Source organism: Suricata suricatta, chromosome 2, assembly GCF_006229205.1.
Source record: "Suricata suricatta isolate VVHF042 chromosome 2, meerkat_22Aug2017_6uvM2_HiC, whole genome shotgun sequence".
Lineage (NCBI taxonomy): Eukaryota > Metazoa > Chordata > Mammalia > Carnivora > Herpestidae > Suricata > Suricata suricatta.
This window is the reverse complement of record NC_043701.1, coordinates 144421045-144440589: the sequence shown is the minus strand read 5'-3', so window position 1 is coordinate 144440589 and position 19545 is coordinate 144421045. Positions and strand designations below refer to the sequence as shown.

At 35.7% G+C, this 19545-nt stretch overlaps 1 long non-coding RNA gene across 1 annotated transcript in view; it reads left to right on the top strand.

Annotated features, from left to right (window-relative positions):
• Positions 1 to 19545, top strand: part of LOC115272774 — an 83415-nt gene that overhangs the window by 50460 nt on the left and 13410 nt on the right. The window lies entirely within an intron of this gene.

The window sequence follows — 19545 nt, the reverse complement described above, 5'->3', positions numbered from 1 at the left end:
TTCAGAAACAAATAGTCACAGAAATGTTCAATGAAGCATTAATAAAAATGCAAAAGGAAACTAATTCTAAGTTCTCAGCAATAAGGAAATGATCATTTAAAGTATAATCTGCTCCTGATTCATGATTTAACCATTAAAATATGGATTACTCCTTGAGTTAGTTTTTTAAAAAATGCACAATTTAGGATGCCTGGGTGGCTCAGTTAGTTAAATGTCTGACTTCAGCTCAGGTGGATTCGAGCCCCACATTGAACTCTGCATTGACAGTGCAGAGCCTGCTTGGGACTCTCTCCCTCTCTCAGCCCCTCTCCCATTCATGCTTTCTTTCTCTCTCAAAATAAATAGACTTTAACAAAATTTGCAAGTTGTACATGCAATAACATCTAAAATGTGCTAACAATAAGCATAAATGAAATTAAAACATAATACATCAAAATGTTTGCATATGGTAGCCTGTTTCTCCCTTTTCCCTATAAATTTTCATGTTCTACAAATTCTGAATTATGAATATATACATTTTATACTACAAATTTACCCTATGTTCTATGACTATTTAAGAGAACACTTCTAGCTTCCTCTTCCATTTTGGCTCCTTTGGGATTGGAAACATAAACCAAAATGTGTGAACAGAGGAGGTAATGAGCAAAGCCATGCTGATATGAGGTTCAAGAAGTAAATCTCTAATTTGTAGCAAGAAAAATATATTAAGTAGGGCTTTCATTTTGCCAAATATCAATTAACCTTACACCCTTTTTAGATATGTTAACACTCTTTTTGTCAGCTAAATGATTATTCAGTCTGCCTGTCTCCAAATCCTCATTAAGTCTTGTATTGAAGTCCTCACAAATTACAGCATTTGAGAGATACATTCTGCTACACAATCGCAAGAAGCCTTAGAAAATGTCATTGATCCCTTGTGTCTCCCTAGGGAGGAAAAACTTAATTATAGTTATTGGGGATCTATCAATATAGTCTAAAATAGCATCCAATTTTTTAAGGACTTTAAAGGTGGTCTCTGAAAAAGGACTGGTAATTAGTTTGCATTATTAAAAAATGCCTTCCTGCCTTATCTGCCCCCATCTGCATTCCCCTGAAAAGTCAGGCTCCTTCATGAATGAATGCCTCTTACCTGCATACTCCATTTGGAAACTGATGGTCAACAAGATACATTTTAATATCTCAGGAGGAAAGAAATGTCAACATAAAACTATCATAGGTCAAATAGTACTTTTGTCTCTTTCTGAAACTCACATAGTACATATACAAATATAATTTGCAAAGTTTTATTTTAATCTATGCATGCATGTATTCACTCATTTACTCAACAAACATTTATAGAAATGCCTAGAAGAGCCATGGCAAACACCCAGAAAACTATTAGAAGAACTATTTGACGCAATATAAAGAACATTTTGCATACTTGGGTGAAGCAGTGTTCTGGGTGTTGGGGTGCAGAAGTTAACAATGCAAGATCTCTGCCCTCATGGAACTTAACATTCTGTAGAGAAGATACGACAAAGAAGCATACATGTATAATACATACAAGGTGTAGGGGTGCCTGGGTGGCTCAGTCAGTTAAGTGCCCAACTTTGGCTCAGGTCATGATCTCATGGTTCGTGGGTTCGAGCCCTCATTGGGCTCTGTGCTGACAGCTCAGAGCCTGGAGCCTGCTTCAGATTATGCGTCTTCCTCTCTCTCTGCCCCTCCCCACTCATACTTTGTCTCTCTCTGTGTCAAAAATAAATAAAACATTAAAAACTACATAGAAGGTGTAATATATATAGTTATTATATATTATATATAGTAATACATATGTAATTGACATAATATCTGTAAGTGTGAATGTACTTATGTTGAGCCTCACACCTTAGAGACTGTGTGCTGCTAGAATAGGTTTGAGAGTCATATAGCTTGTTGCAACCCTGGCTCAGTTAAGTACTAACTTCACAGACTTCAGAATGGGTAATAAGGAGCTTGAAGCAGGAAAGGGACAGATGACACCCAGAGCAGTGTTCTCAGCATCTGAGGCCTGACAAGATCCCCAGTGGGAGGCCACAGTTCTGAGATACAATCTTCACCTGAGCCCTTATGCTAATCCTGGACCATCCAGGCATTCTTTTAACATTTTACTTCATCATCATCATCATCATCATCATCATCATCTGTTATGTAGGTACTGTGGATCCATTTAAAAGATGGAAGAGTTAAGATTCAGAATGTTGAATTCCCCAAAGACCAAAGAGTTGGTTGTAGTCACACATGCTTTTGTCCTCTTCTGATTCTATATTCTATTTGCCCACATTGAAATATTAATTGCACTTCATTGATTAAAACAGATTACTGGAGACTTGTCCAAGGTACAAAAGAACCAGAGACATTGTTTAAGGATGTTGGACATCAAGCTTCAAAATGAAATCAACAAGACAAATGAGCAGAATTCCCAAAAGGTGCCACATTTTTGATGCTTAAGCATCTAGGCTGTGTTTGGTTTTCTGATACCCCATCTGCTGGCTTAGGTACCTTTGGGCACTTGGCGGAACAGAGCACCCAGGTTTTCAATGAGACCCCAAACACCCCCTCTCTCCACAGCCCGTGTTGTGCATTTTCTCAAATGGAGACATTAATTGTAATTATTATTTTTTTAAGAATGTGCATCTTGGTAACTGGTTTTATTCAACATGAAAACCAGAGATCCTCTCTTAAAGATTGACATGTCAATGAATGGGAAAATGGAAGTGTTTCAGCTTTTAAGCTGTTCTTGAAAAACGGTGCAAGCCATCTGCTAAGAGAGGCTTTTGTTTGAAAAACCAGTGGTCAATATCATCATAAGAGAGTGATAAAAAAGAGGATTTAGTGAAAGGTTAAGGAGAGGCAAACCTCTTTGGTTTCCATGATAATAACTTCCAGGATATTTCACATCACTGAGGAGGACTCACAAGTGCTTCGTAGATTTTATCCTGTGTACAAGTCCTTGTAGGTGGGAAGGACTTCTCAAGAACACTTCCAACACTGGAACTCTTTGTTCCCATCTTTCAGTATTTATAGTACTAAGATTTCTGATACTCACTATTTTTATAATCAGTATTTCTGGTCTTCTATATTTCCATTTGAGGGGATTCTTCTACCTCATATTTTTAATAGTAACTGTTTCTCTTATTTGGGATTTCTAGTTCTAAGACTTTTTTTAAAGGTCTCTTCATTGTAGTGTAACACTCAGATTAAATGTACTTTAATTTTGGGGTCCTCTAGGTCACTAACTTGGATATGCCACCTTTGTGGGAATACTTCTTTCATATAACTCCTAGAAACATCTACAAACTGGAACAAATTGTATGTTTCACTAACAGTTTAAAAAAGTATCATAGACAAAATATAACCTCAAAAATGTTGCACATGCTATATGTTAGGGGTGAAATTCTCACTAAATTTCTCTTCTCCATGTCTGACCACCATTACAGAAGATGAGGTCAAATGTCTTAGGCACCATCTCCTCTCAGCTTCACGTTGGAGTCTTCCTCTGCCCATAGAATGATATATACCTCCAAGGAGTCCCTTTATGAATATGGTCACCAAAGACTAAGGACCTTTGAGTAGGGTTGCTAGGTTGAATTGTAGAGTGCAATATTTTGAACTTATTGTTTGTGTCACCTTTAATATTTGTATGGTAGTGGTGTTCTATGACATAGATCTTGATATTCTTGCTTGCTCTCTGATCTTGCATCTAGATTAGTAGGTTGACTTGTGATTTGTGACTTGTGCTCTGACCTGTAGTCCACTTAGAAAAGCTTAAGACCTTCTTAAGCATCAGAATAAGTGGCTTTAAGTGCAGCACAGACCACACACCCATGCAACAAAATCCCCTTGCATCCCCATTTTCCATTGCCTGGTCGAGTGCAATTACGCTGGAGTGTGTCATATTGTCATTGTTTTAAATGGAAGTTCAGGACAATATTGTCCTTTGTATGGCCTCCATCTTTCTTGATGTTGCATTACTTTTTGAAGATAATATATTTATCATATCATTTAGCCATTCTCTTTTTGAGGGGAGACCCTAAAGTTATCTTGATTCAAAATTATTGACCTTGAACTTCTCAGCCTCCAGAACTATGAAAACTAAATGTTTGTTCTTTAGCTTTTTAAATGGACTAAGACGCTAAGTATTTATTTCCTTGATAAAAATATATTAGGTACTTTAGATATTTTTATTGAAACCTTTTAGCACAGAGCCATCAGCACTTTTTCTTTATGCATGATAGAAACTTTCATATTCTTTGGTGTTTTGACTCTCCTTTGTGTTATTTTGCTAGAAATAAACTTACTTTTTGACTTTGTACTCTTGGGAAAGTTCTCTCTCATTTAAAAAATGCAGTTGCCAGAAATGTTCCATGGTGTCCCATTATTCCTTTAATGGGAAGGTCTATCATTAAACTTGTTGGCTAATGTTTAATATCCACTTCCCTGTGCATTACTAGTGCATAAAAATCTTATACTAGTCCTTGATATCTCAAATTTATGCCATATTTTTGTCTATAATTCTATGTCTAGGTTTAGGATCCTCATGATTTGTGATATGCAAAACTATATCTGATCCTTATATTGTAAGTTAGCTCCACAGAACTCATCTCATTATTATTGGTGATTAAATTTCTGGTAATCAGAGTTTTAATTAAGCCTGCTTTAAAAATTCTATATGAACATCATAATTAATAGAGAAACTTGATGCTTTCCCATTAAGATCAGGTACAAGACAAGGATATCTTTTCTTACCACTCCTTTTCAACATTGTACTGTGGGTTCTGGCTAATGCAGTAAGTTAAGAAAAGAAAAGAAGAGAAAAGAAAAGAAAAGAAAAGAAAGGAAAAGAGAAGAGAAGAAAATAATATGTATACAGATTGAAAAAGAAGAAATAAACTAGTTTTGCTCACAGGTGACAATATATATAAAATCCAAAAGAAATGATTAAAAATCCTCATGAAACTAATAAATGATTATGGATACAAAGTCAATACACAAAAGTCAATCACCTTTGTAGATATGAAGAAGTGGAATTTGGAATTAAAAATACAATAATATTGCTGTGCCTTAGTGGCTCAGTCAGTTGAGCATTTGACTTTTAATTTTGGTTCAGGTCGTGATTCCAAGGTCAGGGGGTTGAGTCCTGTGTTGGGCTCAGTACCAAGCCTGGAACCTGCTTAAGATTATCTCTCTCTCTTACCTCTGTCCTTTACCCCTATCCCCCACTCAGGCACACACACATACTCTCTCTCTCTCTCTCTCTCTCTTTCTCTCTGTCTCAAAAAAATTAGAAATAAAAATACAATAATATTTACATTTGCACTCCTCAAAATGAAATACTTAAGTATAAACCTAACAATATACATATAAGATCTATATGAGGAAAACCGCAAAACTCAGATGAATACAATACAAGAACTAGGGAAGTGGAGAGATATTTCATGTTCATAATAAGAAGACTCAATATTTTCAATATGCCAGTTCTTTCCAACTTGATCTATAGGGTCAGTGCGATTCCAATCATAATCCCCTCAAGTTATTTTTGTGGATATTGACAAAATGCTTCTACAATTTATATGAAAGGACAAATGACCCAGAATGGCCAACAACATATTGAAAGAGAAAAACAAAGTTGGAGGACTGATACTACCCAATTTGAGACTTATTATACAGCTATAATAATCTAGACAGTGTGGTACTGGCAGAAACATAGACAAATAAGTCAACAGAGCAGAATAAAGCACCCGGGAATAGTCCCACATAAATACAACCAACTGATCTTTGACAAAAGAGCAAAGACAATACAATGGAGCAAACATAGTCTTTTCAACAAGTGGTGGAACAACTGGATATCGACATGGAAAAAATGAATCTAGATACAGACTTTATACCCTTCACACACATAAAAAAAAAAAAAAAATAGAGTCACAGACCTAAATGTAAAACACAAAAGTGCAAAACTTCCAGAAGATAACAAAGCAAAAACCTAGATAACCTTGAGTATGGTGATAACTTTTTAGATACAACACCAAAGACATGATCTAGTAAATAAATAATTGATAAAACAGACTTCATTAAAATTGAAAATTCTGTTCTCTGAAAGACAATGTCGAGGGAATGAAAAGACAAGACAAAGATTGGAAAAAATATTTTCAAATGACACATCTGATAAAGAACTGCTAACCAAAATAAACAATGAACACTTAAAGCTCAAGAAGAAGAAATCAAATATCATAATTAAAAAATGGAAAAAGACCTCAACAGACACCTCACCAAAAATGATATACAGACAGCAAATAAGCCTATTAAAAGAGGCTCCACATCATCTGTCATCAGGGAAATGCAAATTAAAACAACAAGATGCCACTACACACTTGTTAGAATGGGCAAAATCCAAAACACTGACATCAGATCCTGGTGAGGATGTGGAGCAAATGTTGGCGAGGAACTCCCATTCATTGCTAGACTGAATGAAAAATGGTACAGCCAGTTTGGATGACAGTTTGGTAGTTTCTTACAAAATGAAACACACTTTCCATATCAACCAGCCAGTGTGCTCTTTGGTATTTACCCTAAGGAGATGAAAATTTATGTCCACACAAAACCCTGCACATGGTTGTTTATTTATCATAACTGCTAAGACTTAGAGGCGACCAAGATGTCCTTTAGTACCTAAATGGATAAGTAAACTGTGGTACATCCAGACAATGGAATATTATTCAACATTAAAAAGAAATGAACTATGAAGCCAGGAAAACTATGTAGGAAGCTTAAATGCATACTTCTAATGGAATACGCCAATATGAAAAGGCCATATACAATATGATTCCAAATATATGGCATCCTGGAAGAGGCACACTTTGGAGGCAGTGAAAAGATCAATGGTGACCAGGAGTTGGGAGGAAAGGGGGACGAATATACAGAGCACGGAGGATTTTTAGGGAGGTGAAACTTCTATGTGACACCACAATGATATATCCTGTGTGACACCACAATGATTTATCCATACCATTATACTTTTGTCCAAACCCATAAAATGGAGACCAAGAGTAAACTGTAGTGTAAACTATGACCTTGGGGTGATGATAATGTGTCAATGTAGGCTTAACAATTGTAACAAATATATCACTCTGGTAGAAGATTTTGAAATAGGGGAGGTTGTGCATATGTGCAGCAGAGGTATGTAAGAAATCTTTATACCTCCCCCTTGGTTTTGCTGTGAATCTAAAACTTCTCCAAAAAATAGTCTTGAACAAGTACAGTGTATGCTGATCCTTTGGTATTATTTTTGGAAGAGAGAATTGCCATCCTCACTCTCCATATTCCTAAGCCTGTTTGCATTCAGCGGATGTAATCAAACCTTAGGCACATTCAATATAAGCTGTTTGTCCTATTTCTCCCCTTTGGCCATACCTAAGTCATTATACCCATATTTTGCTGCAGAAAACTCAATTTAGAAAACAGAATGAATTGCTATACCTCAAAGATAATATATTTTGTCATTAATTCAGTCATCTGACAATCTTATATTGTATATATACTATGTGCCAGGTCCCTTGCTGTTTTTTAAGGGGATCCTATGTAGAATAAACCATCATTACTTTTCTCAAAGAGGGTAAAAAAAAAAGAGAGAACTATTAGAAGTGGGGGGTATTTGAAAGAAAACCCACAAAAACAATAGAGAAGATTAAAAAAAAAGACCAGCATTTGTTTTTTGAAAAGATTAACCAAATAGACCTCAGGCAAGACTGAACAAGAAAAATTAGAAAATACAAATAAATAACAAATGAAATGGGGCAATCACTTAGAGATATTAGAAAATTAAATACATTAAAATCACAATTAGGGAGAGAAGACCAGATAGCATGTGCATGACAAACTGCTCTGACTCATTAGTAAATAAGAAAAATGCAAATTAAAACAACAGAGATATCTCTTTGAACTTCGAAGTATCTGTTTAAACCTTGGAGACTGGCAAATTTAGGAGGCCTGAAGACTCTAAGTGTTAGCAGGGATTAGGAACTCTGGAACTAAACCCTGATTCACCGTGAACGGAAGAAGACCAATATACCAATCAGGAGAGTGAGCAGACAGTATGTGATCAAAATAAGGGTACACATGCTTCCTGATTCAGCCATTTACACTTCTGGTTTTACATGCTGTGATAGTTTATTTTATGTGTTAACTTAACCATGTTATGAGAAGCCCAGATATTTGGTCAAATGTTATTCTGAGTGTATTTGTGGGGGTGTTTTTGGATGAGATTAACATTTAAATTGATAGACTGAGTAAAGCAGATTACCCTCTATGTGTGGGCCTCATCCAATCAGTTGAATGCTTGAAGAGAGAAAAAAAAAAATTGATCTTTCCCTGAGTAAGAGAGAGTTTTTCCTATCTGAAAGTCTTGAAACTGGGATATCAGCTTTTTTTTTTTTTTTTCCTTCAGACTAGAACTAAAACACATCAGTTATTCCTGGGTCTTGATCCTGGGTCTTAATCTTTCAATCTGGAACTATAGCATCAGGTCTTATGAATTTCTAGGTTTGTGACTCACTCTGCAGGTCTTGGGACTTACCAGCCTCCATAATCATGTGAGCCAATTGCTTATAATAAATTTCTACACACACACACACACACACACACACACACACACACACTATTGGTTATGTTTTCAAGAGAACCTTGACTAATATACACGCCAAAGTCTTTATTTCCAAGTCAAAAAGAAGAAATAGATGAGGTTGCGTTCATTTTATTTTTGTAGATAGTGAGTGGGTTGGTCAAATATGGTGCAATTCACACCATGGAGGACTATACCATAGTTGGAAGCAACGAACCAAATATAGCAAAATGGATGGATAGTGAAGAATGAGTGCTCAGTAAAAAAGTTAGAAATGGAATGAGATTATATTACATAATACCATTAGTGTAAATTGAAAATGAGTTCATGTAAAAAACAACAATATGCATTTTTCAAAATGAATAACTATTTTGCAAGGATACAGTTTTTCATATAAATAGGAAGATATATATTAAATATATTAGAATATTGCCTAATGTGAGAGAAGGCAATGGGAAGAGAGTATATAGAAATAAGAAGGAATAAATAAATCATTTAATTAATAAATAAGGGAGAGCTTGGCATAGACCAGAGGAAATGCTGTATGAAGAACTAAGTTGTATGATTAACCCAACTCTCTAAACTTTAAAGCAGATAAATAAAATCTGATTATCAATTAATATCTAATTTGAATACATTAGACAACTAAAAAAAGTCAAACCTCCCAGATTCTCAGGTTTGGAAGAGTTACTGATTCTTGGAGCTGGAGAGGACCCTTGTGCCCACAGCCCAATGTGTCCTGTGATTCTAACTTGCCTCTCAAACCTCTCTGGGAATGGCCGTGCAGCCTGGGTGGAGCATTGTAGTGATGAAGAGATCAGAGCCACCTGCAGCAGAGACAGCTTGATCTTTGAATAACTGTAGCTTCTAGAAAGATCTCCAAAATGTGATTGAAAAATCTATCTCCTCAAGGTTTCTGACTGGATCTAGGCTCTTGCTCTTAACTTTTTGTTTTTTTTTTCCCTTAATTTCCTTTACCTCATTATGGTCTCAACATAACACCATAGATGTGAAAAATTGCCTTTTACTTCACTGTCATGATGCTAACTGTCTTAGGAACACATGGATAAAGGATTTTCCCCCAATCTCCAAACCTCACTGTACAACATGAAAACATATTTCTGGAGCTCAGAAAAGACCTTTTAAGGCATAGAATTACTTTTACCTCTTTCCTAATTGAATTGGAAGTGTAATTAAGAACCTCATAGATGAATAGAACTGGGGACCAGCATAGAAATAATATTTAAAATATAAAAGTCTAATCTCAAAATTTTATCTATAATTTATTAAATGCTTTTTATTCTGCTGGGTCTTGGTATCTAGTCAGGACTGAAACATCAACTAGAAATGCAGTTGGATAAGTATTTAGAACTGGATCACCAAATATGAGATTTAATCAATCATAGAGGAAATCAATCATTCTCTATCATTGGTGTCCATTCACTTAGAATGACATAGATTTGCTTTTTAAAAGAGTCAATTAGATAAAATAGTACATAGTAACTAAAATAAAATACCAGATAACTGAAACACCATTAAAGCATGGTTATGCAGTGTCAGACTAGGTGTTTCAAATTAATAGTTTCACTAGCAACAAAAACAGCAAAGGTAGAAAAATTCAGAAAGTGTGTCTTAAGAGCATCAAAGAACAAACAAGATACCAAGATTATGGACCAAGTCACAGGCTGAAAATAAGAGCACAAAGTAGAGTGGAAAGGTCTGCCTATGGACATCTCCCCAGGAATCAAGAGGGAGACAACCACTGGGTCAAACTCTAAGGGTACACAGGAGATAGGGTAGTGTTGAGCCAGGGATACAACATGATAGGGATGAAAGCGAGTCTTCTGTGTCACACACAGACACGTACAATGTGATCCTGTCTCCTGTCTGCACATCCATGACAAACAGCTGAGAGATGAGAGTTTTTGGTTGACATTTGGAATTGACAAGATACAAGGCAATAGCCAAGGGTAGCACACCATACTGGAGAGGTTCTTAATTTTTTTTTTCTCACAAACGCCTTCAACAGCCTGATAAAGCTTATGGATCTCTTCTCTGAATAACTTTTTAGATGTATGTAATGAAATAGTTAGAAATATAAAAAAACAAATTATACTGAAAAAGTTAATAAACTATTTTTCGGTAAAATTTATCTTTGCTAGTGTATAATTCTATGATTTTTGACAAATACATATAGTTAAGAACCACCAACACAAACAAGATACAAAAGAGTTCTATCACTTCAAAGAATTCCTCATATCTCTTTTTTCTCAACCCCTCCTCCAAACCCCAGCCCTGGCGGCCACTGTCTACTTTCTCCCCCTGTAATTTTGCCTTTTCTGCAATGTCATATAAATGTCAATGAATCATAGTAAATAGTCTTCTGAGTCAGTCTTCTTTCATTCATGACAATGCATTTGAGATCCATCTAAGTTAATTTCTTTGTAGTATTCCATTGTATTGACGTACCATAATTTACTTATCCATTTACCCTTGAAGGGCATTTTGATTTTTTCAGACTTTCTGTGATAAGGAAAGGCATATAAATATTTGAGAACATAAATATTTGCTTCTCTTGTGTAAATAAGGATTGCAGGGTTGATTTTTTTTTGTTTTATTAAAAACCCTAAGTTTTAGAGTATTCTGGAAAAAATGCAGAGCTATTTCTTTCAAATCTTTAACAAGTATTAAAAGGTAAAACTACTTCTTTCCTTGGATTTTCTATGTTTTAATCATTAGTTGGGGGCAGGGATTTGGAAATTAGGATAGTCACTGTTTGCTTTTAATAGCTCTGTTCATAATAATTTTATTAGTACTTAAAGTTTCTTGGTCTTCATTATGAAGGATTATCATTTTCCTTGTTTACTTGTTGATTCATCTTGTAAACATTTTTCTATTTGAACAGTGTGATTATCTCTTTGTGGGTGAGATCTTACTGGACTCTTTATGGTCATCATGTCATGACCAATTTGGGGTTCAAGGTCTTATGCAGGCTAAGGCACTCTGTCTTGAGAGAATTTCCCCGGAGTAGTGCCAAGGGTGAAGGGAGCCTAATATAGGAGGAAAGATTACAGATCTGCATTAGAGAATCTGTATTAGTTCAAGCTCTGTAACCAACACTAACTCTAGTTCTGTCACATGAACTAACCAAACGCTTTGTATCCATGGGCATCAGTTTCAAAGCTCAAACTAAGGTGAGGTGAGTAAGGTGCTCAGAGTAAACAACCTGGGGAGCAGTGGCCCTCAGGGCAGGCCCCGAACCTACCCTCTTCTCTAAACAAATGCTTCTCAAATTTTGCACCCTAGGTGCTTACTTGCCCAATTCCAGTCCAAGCTACGCACATTTCACTCCTCATTACATTAAGCAGTGCTAACATTTCATGTCCCAACCTAAAGCTTAGGCCAACAGAGAACTATTCAGAGTAAGAATTATTCAGTTGAATTTGGTTGATAGTCAAGCTCAATAATTCAGACCAAAATACAGTCTTTTCCTATAACAGGAGGGTGGATTTTCTTTGCTCTCCACTTCAGAAAGGTTGTATGAAGGCTGCTCAAATATGTTATGACTTAATTATATCCATAGTCCTCAGCTTACTGGTGCCAGTACTTTTCCCTGACATTTAGCCAAAGCCATGCCTTCTCTCACCCCATAATGATATATATTCACTTGGAAGTCAGTCTAAACAATTTTCAATATGCGCCTGTACATGTGTATACGTGTGTTGGGGAAAGGAGGGATCTTATAAGTTTATGAAAGCTGCACCCCTAAGAGTGATGCTTATTTTATTTTGAATTTCAAATAACATGAAAGAAGGGTATCAAAATATTTTTTAAAAGCTAATTTGTGAAAGATAGTATATTTTCTTTTAAACACAAACATGTGATAACAAGATGGTAAGTCTTTAAAACCATGAAAATTTTAAAGCAGTGATAAGTGATATTTTGTGGAATTTGCAATCACTGTAATGTGCATTTTCAGGAGAGATTCTGGAGGATGAATTGCTGAGTTGAAAGGTAACTGTGGATATGCAGTTTTCCAAGGTATTGCCAAACTCCTCTCCAAAGAGATTGTGCCCTTTTGCATTTCCACCAGCAATATATAAGAGTGCACAGCTTCATTGGCAAACTTGGCAAACTTTGAGATTTTTGTCATTCTGATGGATGAGGAATAATATATCATTATAATTTTAATTTGCATTTCTCTTATTGTATAAACAAACATGAACATCTTCTCATTGGTTTACTAGTCCTTTTCATTTCTTTTTCTGTAAATTTCTTAGCCTCATTTTCCATGAAGTTGGCTTTCTTTTTCCCTATGAAAGCTCTACGTCAAGAAAATCTGGAAGTTAGGCACACCTGGGTAGCTCAGTTAGTTAAGCATCTGACTCCTGATTTCAGCTCAAGTCATGTTCTCCTGGTCATGGAGACATGAGAACGAGCCCCATGTCCGACTCCATGCTGAGCGTGGAGCCTGCATAAGATTCTCTCTCTCTCTCTCTCTCTCTCTCTCTCTCTCTCCCTCTCCCTCTTCTCCCTTGCTTATGTGCATGTGCATGCTCTCTCTCTCTGTCTCTCTCTCTAAAAATGAAAATTAAAAATACAAACAGAAATTCTGCAATTTATTTGTCTCACTAATGCTAGTCTTTTCCCCCTTTGCATGTAGTTTTCCCTTTTACTTTGAATATAGTATTTTTTGGTCATTTTTTAATATAATCAAACTTATCTATTTATTTCTATTTGTTGCTTCTGGAATTTGAATAATGGATTTGAGATATTTCCCAGATCACATGTTATAGAAATATTTACCCATATTTTCTTCTGATACTTTCACTATTTCATTAAAATTTGATATTCCTTTTGAAAACCAGGTGCACATTCAGGGGGTCACCACATTTTATCTTTCTCCAGCTACTCCCAAACCACTAATATGAAGGTCTGTATTTTCTATTGATCTGAGATGTTTTTTGGTGTTGTATTCTAAATTTCAATATGCAATAAGGTCTAGTTACAGATTTTCCATTAAGTTCTAATAGTACATCTGCCAATACATCACTCTTTTAATCATACAACATTTAGAGTGCGTGTAAATGTCTGATAAGTCTAGAATCCACTCATTGCTCTTTTTGAAAGAGAATAAACTGGCAGAATCAGTCCCCCTGATTTTAATCATTACTGTATATCCACAATAATCAAGGCAGTGTGATATTGTCAGAGGGATAGATACAGAGATGAATGAAACAGAATAGAGATCTGAGAGATAGTTGCATACAAGTATGTCTAACTGATTTTTTATGAAGAAGCAACAATTCAGTTGATGAATAATATCCTTTCAACAAATGGTACTGGAACAATTGTACATTCATGGACAAAGGAAATGAACCGTGTATACTTTATATACAAATTAACTAAAAATGGATCACATCTTTAAGTATAAAATGCACCCACACAAAATCATTTAGAAGAAGACCTAGGAGGAAACCTTCAAGACATGTGGCCAGATGAAGATGCCTTAGATGTGATGCCCAAAGCATGATCCTAAGAGAAAATACTGATAAAAGTCTTCATCAAAATTAATGCTTTTACTTGCAAAAGAGCCTATTAAGAGTGATAAGACAAGCTACACACTAGAAAAAAATGTTTGCAAATTATATGCATCACCAAAGACTCATATTTAGGTTATGTAAACTGTATATAAAGTTCTGTTCACAACTGAACCAAAAATAAATCAATAATTAGAAAATGATAAAATACACGAAGCGATGTTTCACTAAGGAGAGCATATGGATGGCAACTCAGCACAGGAAAAGATGTTCGACTTCATTAGCCATTAAGGAAATGCAAATTAAAATCATGAGGTATTACTATACAACTACCATAACAATTGGGAAAAAATAGTGACAGTATCAAATGCTGATGAGGATGTATAGAAACTGGATCTGTCCTACAGTGCTATTGTGATTATAAAACGGCAGAGCCATTCTGGAAAATAGTTCAACACTTTCTGTGTAAGCAGAATAATAGTACCCAAAGATATTCACACCCTGATCCCTAAACCTGTGAATATGTTTGATTACTTAGCAAAAGGGACATTGCAGATATAATCAAGGTTAAGGGCTTTGAGAACCGAATTACCCTGGATAATCTAGATGGGCCCAATCTAATCACTGGAGCCCTTAAAAGCAGAGAACTTTCTCTGCTTTCTGTTTTAAATATTTATTTACTTTTGAGAAAGAAAGCAGATGTGAGTGGGAGAGGGGCAGAGAAAGAAGGGGACAGAAAATCCAAAGCAGGTTCCTCGTTGACAGCAGAGAGCCTGATGTGGGGCTCAAACTCACAAACTGTGAGATCATGACCTGATCTGAATCAAGAGTCAGACACTTAACCAACTGAGCCACCCAGTCACCCCTTCTAGCTTCATTCAGAGACGAAGATTGGGGGCAGAATAAGAGTCGGTGGGATGTGCCATTTTTGTCTTTGAGGATTGAGGAATAGAGCTACGAGCCAAGGAATACAGGCAGCCTCTAGAAGCCGAAAAAGTGGAGGAGATGGATTCCCTCCCAGTGCCTTCAGAAAGAAACACAGGCTGCCGCTTGCTTGATGTGAGTCCAATGAGACACATTTTGGACCTGTGGCCTCCAGAACCATAAGATGTGAAATTTGAGGTGGTTAAGCCACTAAATTTGTGGTAATTTGCTAAAGCAGCATCAGAAAACTAATAAAGTTTCTTTTAAAAAAGCTACTAAATATAAATTTACTGTACTACTTGTCAGTCACTCTCCTGTACATTTATACCTTGGAGAAAATTTATGTTCACACAACGTTTACATGAAAGATCACAGCAGCTTTGATTGTAAGAGCCAAATGTTGACAACAAGTCAAATGTTCTTCAATGGGTGAATGCTTTAACTACATTATATCCAAACCAAACCATGGAATACTAGTCAGCAATAAAGCAGGGACAAACTATTGATACAAGTCACAGCTTGGATGGATCTCCAGGGCAATATGCTGGATGAAAATGCCAATTTCAAAATGTCATATATGGTAGGATTCGGTTTATATGGCATTCTTGCAATGACAGTATTGTAGAGATAAAAATGGATCTGTGACTATCAGCAGTTAGGAACAAAGTGTTGGGGGACGGGGATAGGTGTGCCTGAAGAGGAAGTTTCTAGGATATTTGAGAGGATGAAATAATTCCGTGTCCTGAATGTGTGGGTGATTAACAAATCTATGCATGTGATAAAATTGCATACAATTACACACACACAAATGAATGCATATAAACCTGATGAAATCTGAATAGGGTGTGGATTGTACTCATGTTTATTTCATTATTTGGATGTTGTACTATAATTAAATAAGATGCTGCCATTAGGGGAATCTGGGTGAAGGACATATGGGATCTTTCTGATTAATTATGCAATCTTTTTGTGGATCTATTCTTATTTCAAAATTAAACTTGAAAATATAATACAAGAATATTTGGGCAGAGTTCCTTTGTCATCTGGAACTGTGAACAACGTTTCTAACTATTACTCAAAATCTAGAGGTCATACGTGGAATGATAGATGAATGTAGAACCACAGGAATAAAAACTGCATAGTTACAAAAAAAGAAAAGCAAACAAAGTAAAAAGAAATTTGCCAAATTGGAAAAGTATTTGCAAACTGTATTATAAAGACTCAATATTTTTAATATATAAGGGGCTTATAAAAATAGAGAAAAATGAGAACATCACTTAGAATAATGGATTAACAATATGAACATTAAGTTTATAGGAAAGAAAATTTATATAACAGAGCCATTTGAAAATATGCTTACATCCACTCAGAATAAGAGAGATGAAGTTAAAACTGTGAAAAGGTCCCATTTCTCACCTAGTAGATGGACAGCACAAGATATGGTTGGCAACATGTTCCACTGCCAAAGTTGTGGGGCAAATCGGTCATTCTCAAGTATCCCTGGTGAAAATGCTCATTAATAAACACCTGTAGGAAAAGGCAATAATTTCTAGGAGATTTACATATTCCTTTACCTGGTGATGGCACAATTACACTTTTAGGAGTTGATGCCAAAAAATGCACAGGCAAAAAATATGAAAATGTGTTCTAGCTGAGTGTTATACATATTGGGGTGCATCACTGGACTCTACTCCTGGAATCATTATTGCACTATATGCTAACTAATTTGGATGTAAATAAATAAGTTAGTAAGTAAGTAAATAAATAAAATGTGCTCTAGGCATCCTTTGCAGGAATATTTGGAATATCAAAATTGAAACAAGGTAGCCAGCAGTCACCAACTCAGAGATAGAATGTATAAATCATAATAATCCACAGCGGGGTACTAAATAATCATGAAAAGTAACCAGGAATGTCTTTATATTTTAATGTGGAGAGTTCTTAAGAGTATTTTTTAAAATATTTTATTTTTAACTAATCTCTACAAGCAACATGAGGCTTGAACTCACAACCCTGAGATCAAGAGTTGCACACTCCACTGATTAAGCCAGTCAGGCACCCCCAAGAATATGAGTATCTTATTGCTTAAAATAATGGGTAGAAAAGGGTATAGCTTGTTACTACTTCTCTAAAGGAAAGTGAGAAGTGTGGGGGGGGTGTGGGTGCACATGTGTGTGTGTGTGTGTGTGTGTGTGTGTACTTCACTTTAGTTGGGGGGTGAAATAGGAATATGATAGGAGGAACAAAAATTGATTTTGGAATCAATTCTTGAAAACTTGAAAAGTGATATTGAACAAATGTTTCTAAACGTTTGTCCATTTGGTGACTAGTCACTCAGAATGAAACTGATTCTAAAACCTTAATCACTGGACTGTTCATGTCTAAGTGGGACAGCAATAAAAAAATATTGTATAAAGTAAGCGTATTGTTGGTAATAGTGCTGTTATTTGTTTGTGTTTTTTTTTGAGACTGTTGGGTATGTATACTTAGGGATTCATCAAATGAGTAAGTATATGGTATTCTATTATCCCTGTGTCTTGGAATCCTGGGATTCATACTAAAATGTCTGATAGAAAATAGCTAGCTAGGGGTGCCTGGGTGGCTCAGTCGGTTAAGCATCTGACTTCAGCTGAGGTCATGATCTCACAGTTTGTGGGTTCGAGCTCCATGTCACGCTCTGTGCTGATAGCTCAGAGCCTGGAGCCTGATTCAGATTCTCTGTCTCCCTCTCTCTCTGTCCCTCTCCTACTTGCACTGTGTGTGTCTCTCTCTCAAAAATAAATAAACATAAAAAAAATTATAAAAAAGAAAATAGCTAGCTAGGTAACTAGATAGATAGATAGCTCTAGATACAGGTAGATTTACACACATGTGCATACATACACACATATATAAATATAAACATACATATACAGATGCTTACTTTCTAGCACTGCTCCCTAAAGATGCCTCAAAAACATATCATAATACACCAGTAGCAAAAAACACATAGTTCACACACTGTAGTCTTGAAATGCCATTTCTTATTAAAGGAAGCAGAGCTCCTATCAAAATGACTGATTCCTAGTAAGGGGTAAGAAATATACAAGGTGATCATGGAATATCTTAGTACCAGATAATAAGAACCCCATCAACACGAGTAATGTTACGTCTAAACAAATGTGAGGTCAACTCAAGTAAGTCTTTATTGGCCTAAAATGTTGTAATTTGAGCCTCACTAAAATTAATTTCTGCTATGAGTTTAAGCACATGAAATATGTATAAAACTATAGAGTGCAATATGATACTGAAAGAAAAAAATAACCTTGGTTACCATTGGAAACTTGAAAATAAAAGGAAAGAATTCAGCATTTTATCATGTCTTCCCACACTACTAGGTCACCAAAAAAGTAGATGAAGCAAAGTTTCCCTTTATAGAAGTATTTTAGAGAATGAATAAAGAAGAAATGAAAGAATTGGAACATCATCATTGTGTAATACATAAATAATTCTTGTACAAAGCACTGGTCATTAGCTACTGCTAACGTTACAAAAAGTTGCAAGTAAACACCCCATACATCCTGATGGAAAAAACAAATTTATGTGGAAACTAGTCACCCAAATCAATCCCAAATCTGATCAAGCCTCCAGATCCGATTTAGGAAAAAATACTGAGGAGAGAACAATATGTTGAACAATATATTATATGTTAAACAGCAGATGTTAAAAAACAACCACAGGGCAGTACTCAGCAAAATTCCGCTTATGGGAAGCTCCACAGGATGAAATGATCCAGTTTCTTCAACAAATACACTGCAAAGCAGATTGAGAAAGATGGAACGGAACTTGAGGTCTAACAAGAGTCTTCAGAGACATAATAGCAAATTTTAACATAGGGAGATTATCTGAATGCCGATTCAAAGAAACTTTTTAAAATAACATTTAGGAGATGATTGGAAATTCGAACACTGCCTATTATGTTTTGACTTGTGGTGGTGGCTACCCGACTCAATATATTTATCAGTACTCATAGAACTGTACACCAACAAGAGTGAATTCTCCTCTATGTAAATTTTTAAAAGTTCTAAGCAAATGCGAGCAAATCAGATCCATAAATATGCAAGACAAGTAATACATCACAGCCCGCCACGAACATAAGGGGCTTTTTTACCATTAGAAACATCAAGCAATTTAATGTGGCCATTAATAAATTAATAGAGAAAAAACATAAACAGCTTAATAATGTTTCATGGAACCTAACTTTTGTGTTAAGATTCTTACTTAAATATGAATAGGCCTTCCTTCGTCTGACAAGTAAATCTAAAAAACTCCTAACAATGATCACATTCAGGAGTGAGATGCTGAAAGCTCTTTGAGATCTAGATCAAGACAGGAATACCCACTGTCACAGATTGGATCTTCCTGAAAGGAGACTCCGGGATAAAATCATAACCAGTATCTAAAACA